At 35.7% G+C, this 16,201-nt stretch overlaps 1 pseudogene; it reads right to left on the bottom strand.

Moving 5' to 3' along the window:
• LOC146762743 (uncharacterized) overlaps positions 1-14,654 on the bottom strand; it is an 84,703-nt pseudogene extending 70,049 nt beyond the window's left edge.
• Positions 14,655-16,201: the final 1,547 nt, after the last annotated feature.

The raw sequence follows: 16,201 nt of genomic DNA on the forward strand, positions 1-16,201 counted from the left end.
TACATGCTTACCCTCAGTAAGTTTGCTTATGAGACCAAGCTGAGAGGAAGTGTCAATCTGCCTGGAAGTAGGAAAGCCTTTCGGAGGAATCTGAATATCTGGGCCAATGGGATGAAGTTCTTCAACACCAAATGCCAGGTTCTGCACTTTGACCACAACAACCACAAATATTTCTGGGGGCAGAGGGGCTGGAAGATTATGTGGAAATAGACATGAGGGTATTGGTTGACTCTCAGTGAAACATGAGCCAGAAGTGTGCCCAGATAGCCAAAAAGGCCAATGGTATCCTGACTTGTTTCAGAAATGGTGTTGCCAGCAGGAGCAGTGAAGTGATCATCCCCCTGTACTTAACACGTGAGGCCACTCCTCGAGTACTGTGCTCAGTTTTAAGTCTTTCAGAACAAGGAGGACACTGAGGCCCTGTAGTCCATTCAGGGGATGGGCAATGAAACTGGTGAGGGATCTGGAGGACAAGTCATATGAGGAGTGACTGAGAAAACTGGGATTGTTCAGTCTGGAAAAGCAGAGGCTCATGGGAAACTTCTTCTTTCTGTTCAACTACCTGAAAACAGGTTGTGGTGAGGTGAAGATCAGCCTCTTCTCCTGTCTTTCTAGTGATACGACAGGAGCAAATGGCCTCAAGTTGTGTCAGGGGTGGTTCAAGTTGGATACTATGAAAAATTTATTCTCCAGAATAGTGGTTGGGTGCTGGAACTGTCTGCCCAGGATGGTGGTTGAGTCACCGTCCCAAAAAGTGTTCAAGAAACATTTAGATGTTGTAGGAAAGGGTGTGGGTTATGGGAGTAATATTGATGGTAGGGGGGGGCTAGATGATCTCAGAGGTCTTTCCAGCGTTGGTGATTCTATGACTCTATGATTCCATGCTATGGAAAGTCCCTGCAGTGCACATAAAATACCGGGAAAGACAGTCTAGATTATTCCTGCCTCATGCAAAGGAAAGACCATCATTAAGATTGCTTTTGTTCAAGGAACTGTGTGCACTTGATGGATAATGCAGAATGATATGGAAGTCCAGTGTGTATCTTAGGGGAATTTGATTTTCAGTGAAAATAGCCAGTGATTTGAACTTAATGATGCCAGTTGATACACAATGCCATGGAAACTACAACAGATATAAAGATCACAATAACACTATTTGATAGAGAAAATTCTCACCTATGAGAAACTATTTTCCACCATAAACATTACCACTAGCTATGCATTTTCAGCAGCAATGAACAATAGCTTACATGCTGTGCTTGTAATAATCTTCACCAGTGGAAGTGACACACTTGTCACTGTTGTCATTGCTGAAATGCATCACCTACTGCTTCACTGTGCTAACATTCATTCACTGTTCAGTCTTCATAAACAATTAGCAAGCATTGATGAAGGTCACTGAGAGCAATCTTTTCTGCTTGGACATATAACCAACAACAAAATTTAAAAGAATACTGGCAGTAATATTCAACCTCTACTTCCATAACATTCTACTTCACAGTGAAGGGCCCAAGGATCTGGGAGGAAATAGGACAGCTGGCTTAAACTAACCAAAGGAACATTACATACCATATGACATAAAGCAAAAGGAGTTTTGAAGGAAGTGGGAGGTAAATCTTGCTCTCTTCTACTGCTTGGGGGGCTAGCTGGGCATTGATTAGGGACTGGAGAACAATTGCTTGTGCATCACTTGTTATATGCATTCATATATGTATGCGTATATATATGTGTGTAAAGTCATAATGATTATCCTTTTCCTTTTCTCTATCTTAAAAAAGTTTTACCCAATCCACAAGTTCTACTTTGCTTTTGTTGTTATTTTTTAATTATCATATCCTTCATTTCACTAATATGGTGAAGGAGTGAGCAAATGACTGTGTAGTGCTCAGCCACTTGCCAGGTTATGCTCCAGGGATGGGGCACTCAAACCTTCAGTGCATCACCACTCTGTGTGAAAAACTTCCTCCTAATATCTAACCTAAACCTCCCCTGTCTCAGTTTTAAGCTATTCCCCCTGTTCCTGTTACTATCCACACTCATAAATAGCTGTTCCCCCTCCTGTTTAAGTGCTCCGTTCAAGTACTGAAAGACCACAATGAGTTCTTCCTGAAGTCTTCTCTTCTCCAAGCTAAACAAGTCTAGTTCCCTCAAACTTTCCTCATAGAAAAGATGCTCCAGCCTGTACTTGGGGCTTCAGGCCTGGATGGAGTACTCCAGATGGGGCCTTACAAGAGCTGAGTAGAGGGAGACAATCACCTCCCTCTCCCTGCTGGCCACCTGTTTTTTAATGTAGGCCAGAATGCAATTGGCCTTCTGTGCAGCATAAACCAGGAGACATTACTTTAGAGCAGCCCTCCTATGTAATCTTGTATAATATTGTTATGGCTAGTATATGTCACGTCAGTAGTATTACAGTAAGAGTCACTCAAACAAATGATGGAACTGGGCAAGTGTAGTGTTGATAGAACCATAGATGCACAGCTGAAAAGGAATGAAAGCTGGCTTCAGCATACAGCTATCCAATACCACACACAATTTTTCCTGCACTGAAGGACCTTTAAGACAGAGGGAGCCTGAAGGCACAGACAAAATGAACTCAATAGACATTTTAAAGGAATGGTCATTTAAATGATATCTTTGTTTGCATATCAAAGGACAGGGAAAGTGTTGGTGATCAAATAGGGTGTATTAGAATGTGTGAAACGATGTAGATTAAAGGGTGGATGATGTCCTGGGATCAGGTGGTATAAAGTTAATTTTCTTCCTAGTAGATAGTATTTTTCTGTATTTAGAATGAAAATAATTTTGATAATACATTGACATTCAATTTTTGCTGAGCAGCATTTATGCTAAGTCAAAGACTTTTTGTTTCTTCTACTGCACTGCTTGTGAGGAAGCTGGGTGTGCTCAGGGAGTATATGTTACCCAAACTGGCAAGAAGATATTCAATACCATGTGACAATATATTCAACAATTAAAAATAAGGGGTGTTGGTGAGCATTTGCATCAATTTTTCCTTCCTTCCTTCCTTCCTTCCTTCCTTCCTTCCTTCCTTCCTTCCTTCCTTCCTTCCTTCCTTCCTTCCTTCCTTCCTTCCTTCCTTCCTTCCTTCCTTCCTTCCTTCCTTCCTTCCTTCCTTCCTTCCTTCCTTCCTTCCTTCCTTCCTTCCTTCCTTCCTTCCTTCCTTCCTTCCTTCCTTCCTTCCTTCCTTCCTTCCTTCCTTCCTTCCTTCCTTCCTTCCTTCCTTCCTTCCTTCCTTCCTTCCTTCCTTCCTTCCTTCCTTCCTTCCTTCCTTCCTTCCTTCCTATCATACTGTCATCATTTCTACTCCAGTTCTCATATTTTTTATTATATTCAATTTTTTGTCCCACTTTTGGAAGGAGTTATTGAGTGAATGATGATTAGCTGCCTACCCATTTAAGCCCTAACAGTCATTTTAACTCTGGTTCTGGGACTGGTTCAATTAACATTTTCCAAGAGCAAGCATAATCATCATTCCCAGTGTAACTGATTCCTGTGACCACTCTTAAAAGACAATCTGAAAACAGTAAAGCATATGTAATTTGATTTGTCCTACTTCTTACCAAAAACAGTATCAGAAGAACAGTTCCACCATGACACTGAACATTCTTATCTTCAAACTTGTGCTATTAAAAAAAAGACTGTAACAAAAACAAACAAACAAACAAACAAACAAACAAAAAAAGATGGTTCTATATCCTCAGTGTTCCTGAGTCTTTCTGGACAAATAAACAAACCAACAAATGAAAACTCATAAAATTGAATGTTTTCTATACACATCAACACATCTTGGGACAAATTTCATGCAGCCAAAGAAATATATTTGAAAATCTACCAGTAACTGTTTCTCAGATAATATTCATTGTGAGCAAATATAGTCATTACTGGTTGACTATGTACAACTTTACATCTTATCTGCATTCAGATTAGTTCTGTGTTTGTGCGTGTAATTATACAAAATTTTACATTAAAATGGCTGCAATATAAATAACTTGAACATGACCCATGACAACACCTTTCTCACAATTAAATGATTTATTTTCTCTGAAATTTAAAGACAGCAATAATCTGTATTTTGAATCCCCTGAATCGGTACTGGAGGAAATTTAAGCTTCTTGAATTCCTTCTTTGTGAGGTTCACATTCACTGTCTGAAAGTGTATGAATATCACTATGGCTACTCATTGCACAAGCCTATCCAGATCCATACACAAAGTTCAGATTGTTCAAAATACAGAGAAAATAGAATCTCTGTCATTTGTTACAGACATAAAAATAGTTGTACTGACCTTTCAGATGAAAAATCTCAGAGTTCTGTCTAGGAGGCTCAGCAGCAGCAAATTCAGGAAAGGTAACCAGAAGAGAATAAATGTAGAACATTTATCAGCATTGTCTCTCAAACTGGTTTGAATTCTGTTTCAGAGATTTACTGAGTCAGAGATGGTGACTTCATACTTGTAGAATATTTTTACCCCAGTATTTTATGGAAGCACTGAATGAATATATGTTAATACAAAAATTTCTATGCCGCATTAGACCAGGGAACTGTGTGGTGCCTTTCAGCAATAGTAGCCATTTAAAACAAACAAACAAAAAAAACAGACATGACGTTCTATGACTAGTGAGGTGGGGGAAAACATGGACCCATGCCCTGGGAAAGGGAAAAGGGGAAAAAGGGCAGAGAGATGGGTCTAAAAACAAAATAGCAGCAATGATCTGAAGAGAAACTATTTTACTAAATAAGCTACCAGAACGCAAGATAACACACTATAATACAATATAAAACAAAATAATTAGAGTTGAGTCTAATAAATCAAATATAATGAGAGAGTGTCCAAAAACTGGAGGCCTTGCCCTAATTCTTAGGCAAGATATGTAGATGGACTGAGCAGAAGAGAAAGGGGTCTTATGACTTTACCAGTTTTATCTCCTCTGTGAATGCAAAGTCCTCTGGGTGCTGTAGTTCTTCTCTTCTGGGACAGGTACCCAAAACTGGAGCATTAACTCTTTAGCTCCCATTGCTCTACATGATGTCATGATGTAGAATACTGATAACCAAAATTTATAAAACCATGACACCTGGATGCTTTACCTGTCTCTATTCAATTGGTGAATTTTGCAAGTGAATTCCTTATATGAAAACTTGTTTGTAACCTAGATCGTTTTCCCTAACAGCCTGCAAAATGTGTTTGAAATTGGAATTTACACTGAAAATTGATTTTACTTTCTATTACTTTCCTACTAGTGTGCAGCATCGACCTTGATTTTATTTTATTTTTTTTACCACTGCTGAACATATGTTTTCATAATCTAGTTGACTTTACTAAAAAGGAGGAGTTAGTAACCTGTGTGACTTACATAAACTTTATGTTGTTTGCTTATCTATCTATCTATCTATCTATCTATCTATCTATCTATCTATCTATCTATCATCTATCTATTTATTTCTCCTAATCACTTTATATTTGTCAAAGGTAACGCTCATTTTCCATGTAGCATTTCTTGACACTATAAATTTTGAAAGGTCTTCCTGCAGTTCTTCATGGCTTTCCTGTATCTCCTCAGTCTGTAGTCTAACTTTGTATCAGTATATTTCTGCACTTGTTTCTCACATCTGGCTTATTTCTGAAATCATTCAATAGCACAAATTCCAGCATAGATCATTAGTGAGCTGTAGTGACCTCTAGTGATCCTTCTTAATTATGAGATTCAGAATCTTAATTTTACCCTGCTTCCTAAACTTCAGCTACTTTTCAATAGTATTTTTACATATTATTAGCTGTTGTTTGTTTCTCAAGAAATTCTCAAGACTATGTCAAGTCTCTTCCACTGTGTCAAGAGCCTCGTGGAAATCCAATGAGACTATGTCATCTAGATTGTCTTTATCCGTGTACTTTTACACTCTTACACATTATGAACATAATTTTACAAAGCAAAATTTAATAATAATAAACCAATTCACTATTTGCAGTACATCCTGCTTTTCAAGTCATTTGTGTTCTCATAGCATTTTCTACTGATTTGCTACTTGTTCTTCAGATTTCCATTTAGAAACACTTAAAAGAACTGATATGACATTTACCACTTACCACCTTGATGTGTTCAGGATATTTTAAATCACAACAGTATACAATTAATGCATTCTTAAGTTGGGTTTGAACTCCTTGATGAATATTGGATGAGTAGATTGTCATATTTAGTTACTCTTAGTTTTATTTTTATTTCACAACCTCTTCTTCAATAACTTCATCTGAAATTTCTTCCACAAATAAAAGTTAGAGATGGAGACAGTTTTTTTTCTCAGTAAAAACTAATGTGAACATTTTGTTTTTTTTAAGTTTCTTCGAAGTGGTCATGCATTTTCCAAGCACTCTATTATGTATTTTGGCCAAAGGAGCTCCTTAGGAGAATTTTTTTTTTTTCCTTTTGTGTTTGAAGAAAATATCAGGACTAGATTTTAGTCTATTCAATATTTATTCCACAAATTCTTCTTTGTTTTTCCTGTGAAACATTATTTCATGTGATTTTTTTTTTTTTTTTCTGTTTTCTTCAGTTTGACATTCTATCAGATTTTTAAAATGTTATCTTCTTTTTCCTAGTAAGGATTTGGCATGAAAACACATGAGGTTTTGGAGCCATCAGAACCCTATTTACTTTAAGATTTTGGTTCTATTCTGAATAATTTTAACAGAAGAAAATGTAAACATAAATAGAATTTTCATTTTATGCAGTCCTTTTATTTTCTGTCACTTTTTTTCTTGAAGAATGTTTTATTATTGTCATTAATAGTTTGTGAATAGTTGACAGATAAAATGACAAATATATATTAGATAGCTAAATATGACATTTATAAATTTGCATAGATTGTTTTACTAAAGGGAAATGAGTTTTGTTACAGTGTTGGATGCCTACCAGAAAGAATATTTTTGCAAATGAAGAAAATGAGCTTGCCACATGAAAATTCAACCAGTATGCCAACAAAAAAGACAACATGCTTTTGTAATTTTAAGATAATTGAGGGAGGAAAGATCTCAAAATGTCTAGACTCAAGATTTTTTCTGGCCTGAATCTCCTTTTGTCTCCTGTTTTAAATTAGACATTAGATTCCTGTTTTAAATTAGAGAATTAGGGAATTATTGTTACCATATCTGCTTAATTTGTAAAGTATGTCTATACTTCTGAGTAACAAGGTCTCTAATGATTTTTTTATAATCCATTATTGGTAACACCGCTTAATAGCATAACAGATTTTTCAAGCCTCTTCCAGCTGGCATGGTCAACTACTGCTAACTCTCAGTTCCCAGATAATGTGAATTTGATGATCATTCTCTGTTGCAGAGATACAGAAATGAATAGCATTTCTACTATAAAGATTTCTTACAATGACATGGATAGAGAAGATCATACTCATTTACAGTGCTGACTCCACATCTATGTAATTTCAAATCATATTTAACACAAACTGAAGGAGTCTGATGGGTATTAGGAGAAAGAAAAATCAGATGAAGACAATGTAAGAATATGGGTAGATATTCATGGATCTTACTTTTACTCTGGAAGACCTAAAAGTGGTTTAATTACATATATAGGAAAATATCCATTCTTTTTGTTTCTGGTCTTCAATTTGTTGTCTTAGTATAAGCATATATTTAACAAAAAAATAGATCAAAGAATCCATATGCTAATTAAATAGATGTGAAGGTTTTGTTGTTGTTTTTCAAAGTATCAAATGTGTTCAAATACTTGAAATAAATATAATTGATGGATCAAAGGAAATAACCAATATTAGCCTAATAAATAAAATTTTCTTAGAAGTGGAAATATTAACATGTCCTTTCTTAACTGAAGAAAATTAAAGATAAATATATCGTAAGTATAAACATTTGTTGCGTCCACAATAAAATCAACCTGTGCATTTTTTATTGCATATGCATGTGTTCTGAAATAAAGAAAAACATTGGGAAAAATAGTTCAGTATATGTATTCAAATCTTGACTAGTAGGAGCAGCACTGATTTTGTAGCTACGTAGATTATAAAAGTTATTAATACTTTAATTTATAAGAATCAAATATCACTCTGAAAGTAATGCCTTCAATGGAAACTATAATGTATACAAAGAGCATGCTAACAGTGATAGAGGGAATTCTCACCTACAGAACATTCCTTTTCAACACAGTCACGACCACTAGCTATGCATTTTCACCAGTGATGAACAGGAACCTGCATGCCACACTCTTGAAAATCTGTATGGCCATCCAAAATATGGCTTGTTATCCACATCACTGTTGTGACCTCTGAAACACGCCACCCACCACCTTACTCTGCTCACATCCACTCTTTGGTCTCCATAAACATTCAGAAAGTGTCAATGAAGGTCAGTGGGTGCAATTTTTTCTGCATGGAGGAATTCAATTACATGCCTTTGCTTCATATGTATTTCCATGTCAGTCACCATTTTGTCAGATCGCCTCTCTGTTGCCATCTGTTGCACAGGAAAGAAATTTAAGAAATTTAAGAAAATGAAAATAATATAAAATAAGAATAATTAAAAAAATGCTTGATATTCTTTATGTTCTTCTAAATGAAGCATTCTGGGTGTAAATAAATTTTATTATTCAATCACAGTTGGAAAAATGGCTATAGTTACTTCTAGGATAACTCTGTCACAATAAATATATATATATATTTGAGCTTCATATTTATTTTTAAGAGATCAAAATTAATATTATAAAATGCCATAAAGATTTTCCATAATTACCTCCAAAACAAACCTCCTAACTATTTTAGATTCCTAACAATGGGATGAATCATGTTCTAAAAATATCTATTTTTGTATTCATGAAACAAAACTTTTAGCTCAGATGTAGATGTCTTCATCATAAATAATAATAATAATAATAATAATAAGCAGTTAAATCTCACTCTATTTGACTTACTTCAGTGGAAAAGAATATATCGCTTCATAGTTCTTACTAAACTTCTCATGTACTGGGATGGAAATTATGTTATCAGTTGTGTTAGAAGTAGTAGAACTAAAGATAACTTTATGCTGCACACAACAATTGCATACACTACATCTATTTCATTTACTCTGCAGTATAATTTTTTAAAGTGAAATGAGTACTAAGTTTCTTTCTGAAGAAGTCTAAGGAGAAAGAGGACTGCATAAGTTATTACTGCTCCATTAAATTCAAAGTGCCGTGAGCATGTTCTCTGACAGCAGTAATGAAATGTCCTGTACACATATATGCTGATATACACAGCATATTCAAGCATATTTCAAAAGTATATTTTGAGAAAGATCCCTGGCTCATGCTAAACCCTAAATCATGCTCAGGAAAACCTTACAAAAATATTAACAGTAATGGATAATGATCTGGCCGAGATCTGTTCTCCAAATTTGCCTAAGATCAGGCCCAGAATCAGGGGTTATTCCCTAATAGAATTTGCATCTCTGTCATAGATTTTGCTTTAGATCTCATAGAACCATAGAATCACCAAGTGTGGAAAAGTGCTCCAAGTTCATCTAGTCCAGCCATCCAATATTTCCCCTCTAAATTATGTCCCTTATTACAACATCTAAATGTTTCTTAAACACTTAAGAAGGGCATCCTGTTCCAGCACCTGACCATTCTTTTGGAGAATTAATTTTTCTTAATATCCTACCCAAATATCTCCAGGCCATTCCCTGTAGTCCTATCACTAGCATTCCCTGAACTTCTTCCTTAACAAACAGTCCTGGTTCTCTCATCTGCTCCTCATAAGAGCTGTGTTCCAGACCCCTCACAAGACTCATCCCCCTTTTCTGAATTAACTCAGGGCCTCAGTGTCCTTCTTGTACTGAGGGTCCCCCAAACTGAACTCAGTACTACAAGTGCGGCCTCACCAGAGCTGAGTATAAGGGGGTGATGACTTCACTGCTCCTGCTGGCAACACTATTTCTGATATGAGTCAGGATGACACTGGCTGTCTCTGGACATGCGCCAGTTCAATGAATACCTTTATGAATACCTTCAGTGCATACTTATAGAACAAGAATAATAAACACATCACACTTTTTTTTTAGATCATTTTTCTTACATTTTAGCTATCAGTGTAATGGGAATGCAGAGTATTTCAAGGCTCAGTTTTGACTGCTCTTTTGCAACCACTCATAGTAAATAATGGACACTTATAGTTACTACCATTATCTGTATTTTCACCCGCAATGAAAATGAGCATGCACGATGCAGTCATAAAATTCTGTATTAGCAGAAGTGACCCACTGTTGCTGAATCCTGTGAGTAAATGAACCACTCATTGCCTTATTATGCTCACATTCACTGTTTGGTCTTCAGAAAGTGTTAGCAAAGGTCATTGGGTGCACTGTAACTTCTTATTCATGGGGGAATAGAATTATGCGCATTTTCTTCATAAACACTTCTGCGTCATATGTCATTTTGTCAGACTGCCCCTCTGCTGTAATCTGTTGCATGGAAACTAAATTTAATGGAATATTATTAGGAAGGTTTAACCTCCACTGGCATACCACCAACTTCCACCTCTCATGCTCTGAGCCAGAATCATAAAATAGGAGACATTACTTTCTGAGTAACTCTCAGTTACTCAGTAATACAGTTAATGTATGTAAGCAAAGAAACTCATTTATTTATTTACTTGTTAAAACATATTTATAAAAAAAAAATCGGGTTCGGCCCGGTTCCGTGACTAGTGGTGCTGAGGGATTTCACAAAACCCACGCCTCCAGAGAAGGGAAACAGGGGAACCCAAAATAATTAGGAAAAAAAAAAAAAACAAAAAAAAAAAACAGAGGCAACGATCTGAGTAGAAACAAACTAATTTTACTTGATATAGTATCAGAATGCAAAATAATTAGAGTTGAAGCCAATTATCAGGTATAATGACAGAGTATCTGAAAGCTATAGGCCTTACAGTAATTGCACAGTCAGGACGAGCAGCAGCGAAGCAGAAGAGAGGTGAAGAGCAAAGCTGAAGGGAAGCAAGAGAGAGTCAGATGACCCAACACCATCTTATATGTGTTCCCACTGTGCAAGAATGATATCAGCACAGCGAACAGTCTTCTAGGGAACGTAGTTTCTTTTCTTTGCTGTGTGGACCTGGGGCATTAACAGTTTAGTCCCCAGTACACTACATGATGTGATGATGTGGAATACTGATTATCATAAAACCATGACATTTAGTCTCATGTTTACTTATTAAAGTTCTGAGAGATCAGTAATTTGAGTTTCTTTGAGTTGGAATCTCACATTTAAGGTTTTTGTTGTTGTTGTTTGTTTGTTTTGTTTTGTTTGTTTGTTTTCTAAGAAAGAACATGTAAGTCTTAGGATTTTGAAATATCAACTCAAAAGTATTTGAAAATTCTCTATATTGTGTCTGGTTGTTCTTTAACAGAAGTCCATTTGGAATAACCACCATAAACATTTAATTCAATTGATTCTGGTATTCTGTAGAAGACTATTTCCCAGATGATATTTTAGTACAGTATATCAGTTTATTTAAGGGGAAGCCTAACTTACTATTATTATTATTATTATTTTCTCACGAGCTCTTTTTTGCTTTGAAATTATTAATCCCATGGTGAAATTACTGAGAGGAGTTACAACATGTTAACATTCAATGACAGAAATTCTTGACAAAATCTTGTTCTTCACCCTTATTTATATAACCAATAACAGCTGGGCTGAAGAAATATTGTTATTTTTTATCATTTAAATAGACAAACTTTATAAATATTTCTGTAAGTGAGAAATAATTGTCTTTTCTTCATTCATCTTTGTTTCCAGAATAAAAGTCTCATCATTAAAGTTCTACACCATGCCTGAATCCTAACTCATACATTCAAATCAGCTGAAAAATGCTTGTCTGTTTTTTTTCATAAATCATCTTTTTGAGATATAATTTACAAGATTATTTATAGTTTACAATTTTTACATAAGTTACTATTTAGTAATGATGAAATATGTTTCCTGAGAAAAAGTTATAAAAATAAAAATCGATGCATTTTTTATGGTAGAATAATTTTGCAATATCTTTGCTCCTTAATGTACTGAATTATGCCCCAAATCCCTTCTATAAGTTCATCTGACTTCTCCCAGCAGTACAATCCATATGTCCCTTAGTAACAACAAATTCACAAGTATAGTTATAACAGGAAGACTGACAAACTATTGTCTGTTTGAGGGAATAATTTACCATTATAAATTGCAGCAAAAAGCAATTTTGTCTAATTACACTCAGCATATTAAAATGTTAGCTTTTCCCACATGGGTACTTACTCCAGATTTGTAATTGTTACTACTGAAGTTAAAATGTCCTTCCATTTGGGAATGAGAAGATCCAAGTTTGCTTTTGAATATACAACCTTTACATAATAAAGAGTATCATAACACCAGAGTATTTTTGCAAATGTCTCTACATAAGCTTGGGGGAAATAGTAATCAAAATGTGCTGTTAATGCAAATGGTAGTGTTTTTTGTTTGTTTTCTTGTTTTGTTTTGTTTTGTTTTAAAAAGATTATTTTATTTTAAAGTCTTTTCCAACTGTTGTTGGAAGAAAGGTGAGAAAGAAGGAAAACATACAATCACATTGTTTTTTCCCTAATAATATCCTTACTATCTGAAAATATTGTCTTCTTCATAAAAGTCAGATGGAAAGAAAGAGACAACAAAGTATAAAAGCAAGAAAGGCATTTCACTCTCTGAAACAGTAGTGTTACTTGATGAACAATGAGGTGATGAATTTTCTAAGCATCTTTTTCTTCAGTACACTTTGATCAGTGAAGTTTCAACCAAACGGTATATTACCGTTAATAATTTGTCCTTCCTTTCCTTCCTTCCTTTCCTTCCTTCCTTTCTTTCTTTCCTCTCCTTCCTTCCTTTCCTTCCTTCCTTTCCTTCCTTCCTTTCCTTCCTTCCTTTCTTTCTTTCCTTTCTTTCCTTTCCTTCCTTTTCTTTGCTTTTCTTTACTTTCTTTACTTTTTTACTTTCTTTCTCTTTTAATGTTATTTTCTTTTTTTATTACTTGGAATATCTTGTCTAACCTAGCAATTCTCATTATCAGAACTGATAAACTCACTTTCTCTTTAGCCCCTTTTTCTTTGTACACTATTCCACTATTTGTACCCTCAGTTACACTTCCAAATACCCTCAGTTATAGTTCCACATACCATTAACAATTACGCTTTCTTATATCATCAAAACAGTTTGTCCCATTCCCTTCAAAACCCACCAGTCAAATAATACAGATCTTCAGTTTCCATAAACACCCTTAATACCATATAACTTTCTCTTAACAATCTGTATCATTCAGTTATAAACACCTCACCACAGAACCAGCACTGACTGACCCACCTCCCTTCACATGCCTCCTCACAAGCAGAACACAATATTACATAAATGGGTTGACACTCATTCCCCAGATGGAACGGGTATCTCTCTGTTGGTTTGCTATCCCCATTCATAAATTCATACAAAACATAGGGAGGGACAGTCAGACAACAATGATTGTTATACTCCACACTCACCCTGCAGCTATGCTGAGCCTCAGGTATTCAACACACTGACTCACAAATCACAGCGCCGGCTTAACTGAAATCTGAATTCAAGATGATATTTTGAATGTTTTGACAACAATAATTTAAAAACACGGTACCAAATATGTACAACAGATGATAATATTGACCACACAACATATAACTCTCACTATTACAGTCAGCAGAATCCACATTGACATTTGACAGGATACTCACTATACCCTGTCAAAGCAGGAGGGACCAATGATCTAGGTCCATTCTATTACCAGCCACCTAAGGGTGAGCTATTGCTCTTTTCCTTGCACAATACTTACAGGTCCCCTTCATGGGAGCTGCCCCAAGGAGCCTTCCCACCCCAGCCAGCAACCTAACCCAGGAGCTCAAATACCTTTGGGGGGAGTGGGCACTCTCCTTCATACCCCACATAGGATGTCTCCTCATGACTTATACATTCCCCCTTTCCATACACATACTTGGCCTGCTGATGGATGGTCCTTGTCTGTTCCTGCAGTGATCCAATGAGGAAGGGAGTCCTTCCAAGAAAACTCAGGATGCGCCAAAGGTGTCCTCCCTCTCGGCCAATCCTGCAGTTTAACAGAGATTGTCTCACCAGAGTCAGCAAACTGACACAATTTTCCTATCACACTTGCATGAAATGCCACTGCCTTGTTGATCAGTGAATGAATCACATGACAAATTTTAATTTCTGCTGCTTATAAGCCTTTCATGGACTGCCACAAAACAATAGCTATCTCTCTGGAAAGCTTCTTCCCCATTCCCATTTGTGACATATGCTTAAGCTGCATTAACTTCCTAATTGTTCATACTGTAACACTTTAATACCTTTATTTTATTTATTTATTTATTATGTTGCACTGTGTGAACTAGAATATGCTTACAGTTGCTTACCTTCTCTTAGCACGTAATAGGTGGTGTGATATTTGTCCTCGCAAAATTCTACTGAAGTTCTTGGAAGCTTCCTGCCAACATCAATAGATATCAACAGAGGTAAATCACCCTGGCAGTTCTCCTGCTTCACCTCATCAAGACTGCTCAGAAAAGCAGCTACAGTAAGACACATTTTGTGCTTGAGTATCACCTGAGATCATCTCCTATGAGATAATATGATAAGAAAGCCCCAATAATTCAGATCAATATCAATCCTACCTGATAATGGCAGGAGAAAGAACAAAAGTCATAGGATAAGCGTGAAGAGAACTTTTATAATCTGGTTGCTAGCAATTTTTTTTGGGGGGGTACTTGTTGATAATAAACCTAATAATAATAACCTTAACATTTTTACTCTGAGTAGGGTTTATGGTAAAGGCTCTTCTTTTTTTTAATTTATTAATTATTATTATTATTATTTAAATATATTCTGCCTGCTAATTACTCTATTTTGAAAAGGTAGAGGTAAACAAACAATAATAATTGTTATTATATGTATATATATAATATGTAAATATATATATATATAAAACATATATCACAGAGTCACAGAATGGCCCAGGTTGGAAGGTATCGCAAGAATCACGAATCTCCAAACTCCCCACAGTGGGCAGGGCTACCAACTTCCACACTTAATACTAGACCAGACTTCCTAAGGTCCCTTACAACCTGGCCTTGAACACCTCCAGGCATGAGGTATCCGCAACATCTCCAGGCAGCCTGTGCAGGACCTCACCATTCTCATAGTAAAGAACTTCCCCCTGACATCCAACCTAAATTTTCCTTCCTTCAGCTTCAAACCATTTTGCCAAGTCCTGCTGTTATCTACACTTTCCCCCTCCTGTGTGTAGGCTCCTTTTAGGTACTGAAAGGCCATCCATCTGCACTTTGGGTGAGAGACTGTGGGTTGGAAGTTTTTTTGCACCTCAACAGTACCAACCACATAAATATTAATGGCAATAGAGGATGTCCTTACTAAATGTAGGATCATTCAGATTACATGGAAGAAAAGATATCATCAGGGTATACTGAGATAGATGCATAGTTTCTTCTTGCTGTGTTTTTGAATGTGTATGTGTTTCTGAATGTGTATTTAGAAAATACTCAATGAACAGATATTATTAGAGTCATGAACAGATCAAAATATTACATTACTAACAAATATATATATATATATTATTTTGACTTTTTTCTGTAACTGTAAAAATTAAATAAAATTTTAGAGTCCAAGCTTGGAAAGTTCCAGTTTCAGTTGTGGTATACTTATACCAAGTACCCAATATTCAGTAGTTATAAAAAAAAAATTTTGTAAAATTTCAAGGTTCTGGTTGTATCACAATTAAAATCTGTGTAAAAGTTGCTCCATGATCAAAGCTTGATCATTGGACAGTGCTCTGAAGTAAAGCAGGGTTATTCATTTTATGTGCTGGAATAGCACTTAATTAGCTTTTTTAAAAGAAGTCTTTCTCCATGGAATAAATTCCAAACTGTCATGGTTTTGTGCTGTTGCTGTCAGTATTCTACATCATAATGTCATGTGCAGCATCATTAACTGAGGGTATAAATAGTGGAATTGTGTACAAAGGAAAAAGGATTAAAGAGAAAGTAAGTTTATGTTTATAACTGAATGATACAGATTGCTAAGGGAAAGTTATATGGTATTAACAGTGTTTGAATGGG

Source organism: Coturnix japonica, chromosome 1 (assembly GCF_054131305.1).
Source record: "Coturnix japonica strain WE chromosome 1, WE-NBRP24, whole genome shotgun sequence".
In the NCBI taxonomy this organism is placed as follows: Eukaryota; Metazoa; Chordata; class Aves; order Galliformes; family Phasianidae; genus Coturnix; species Coturnix japonica.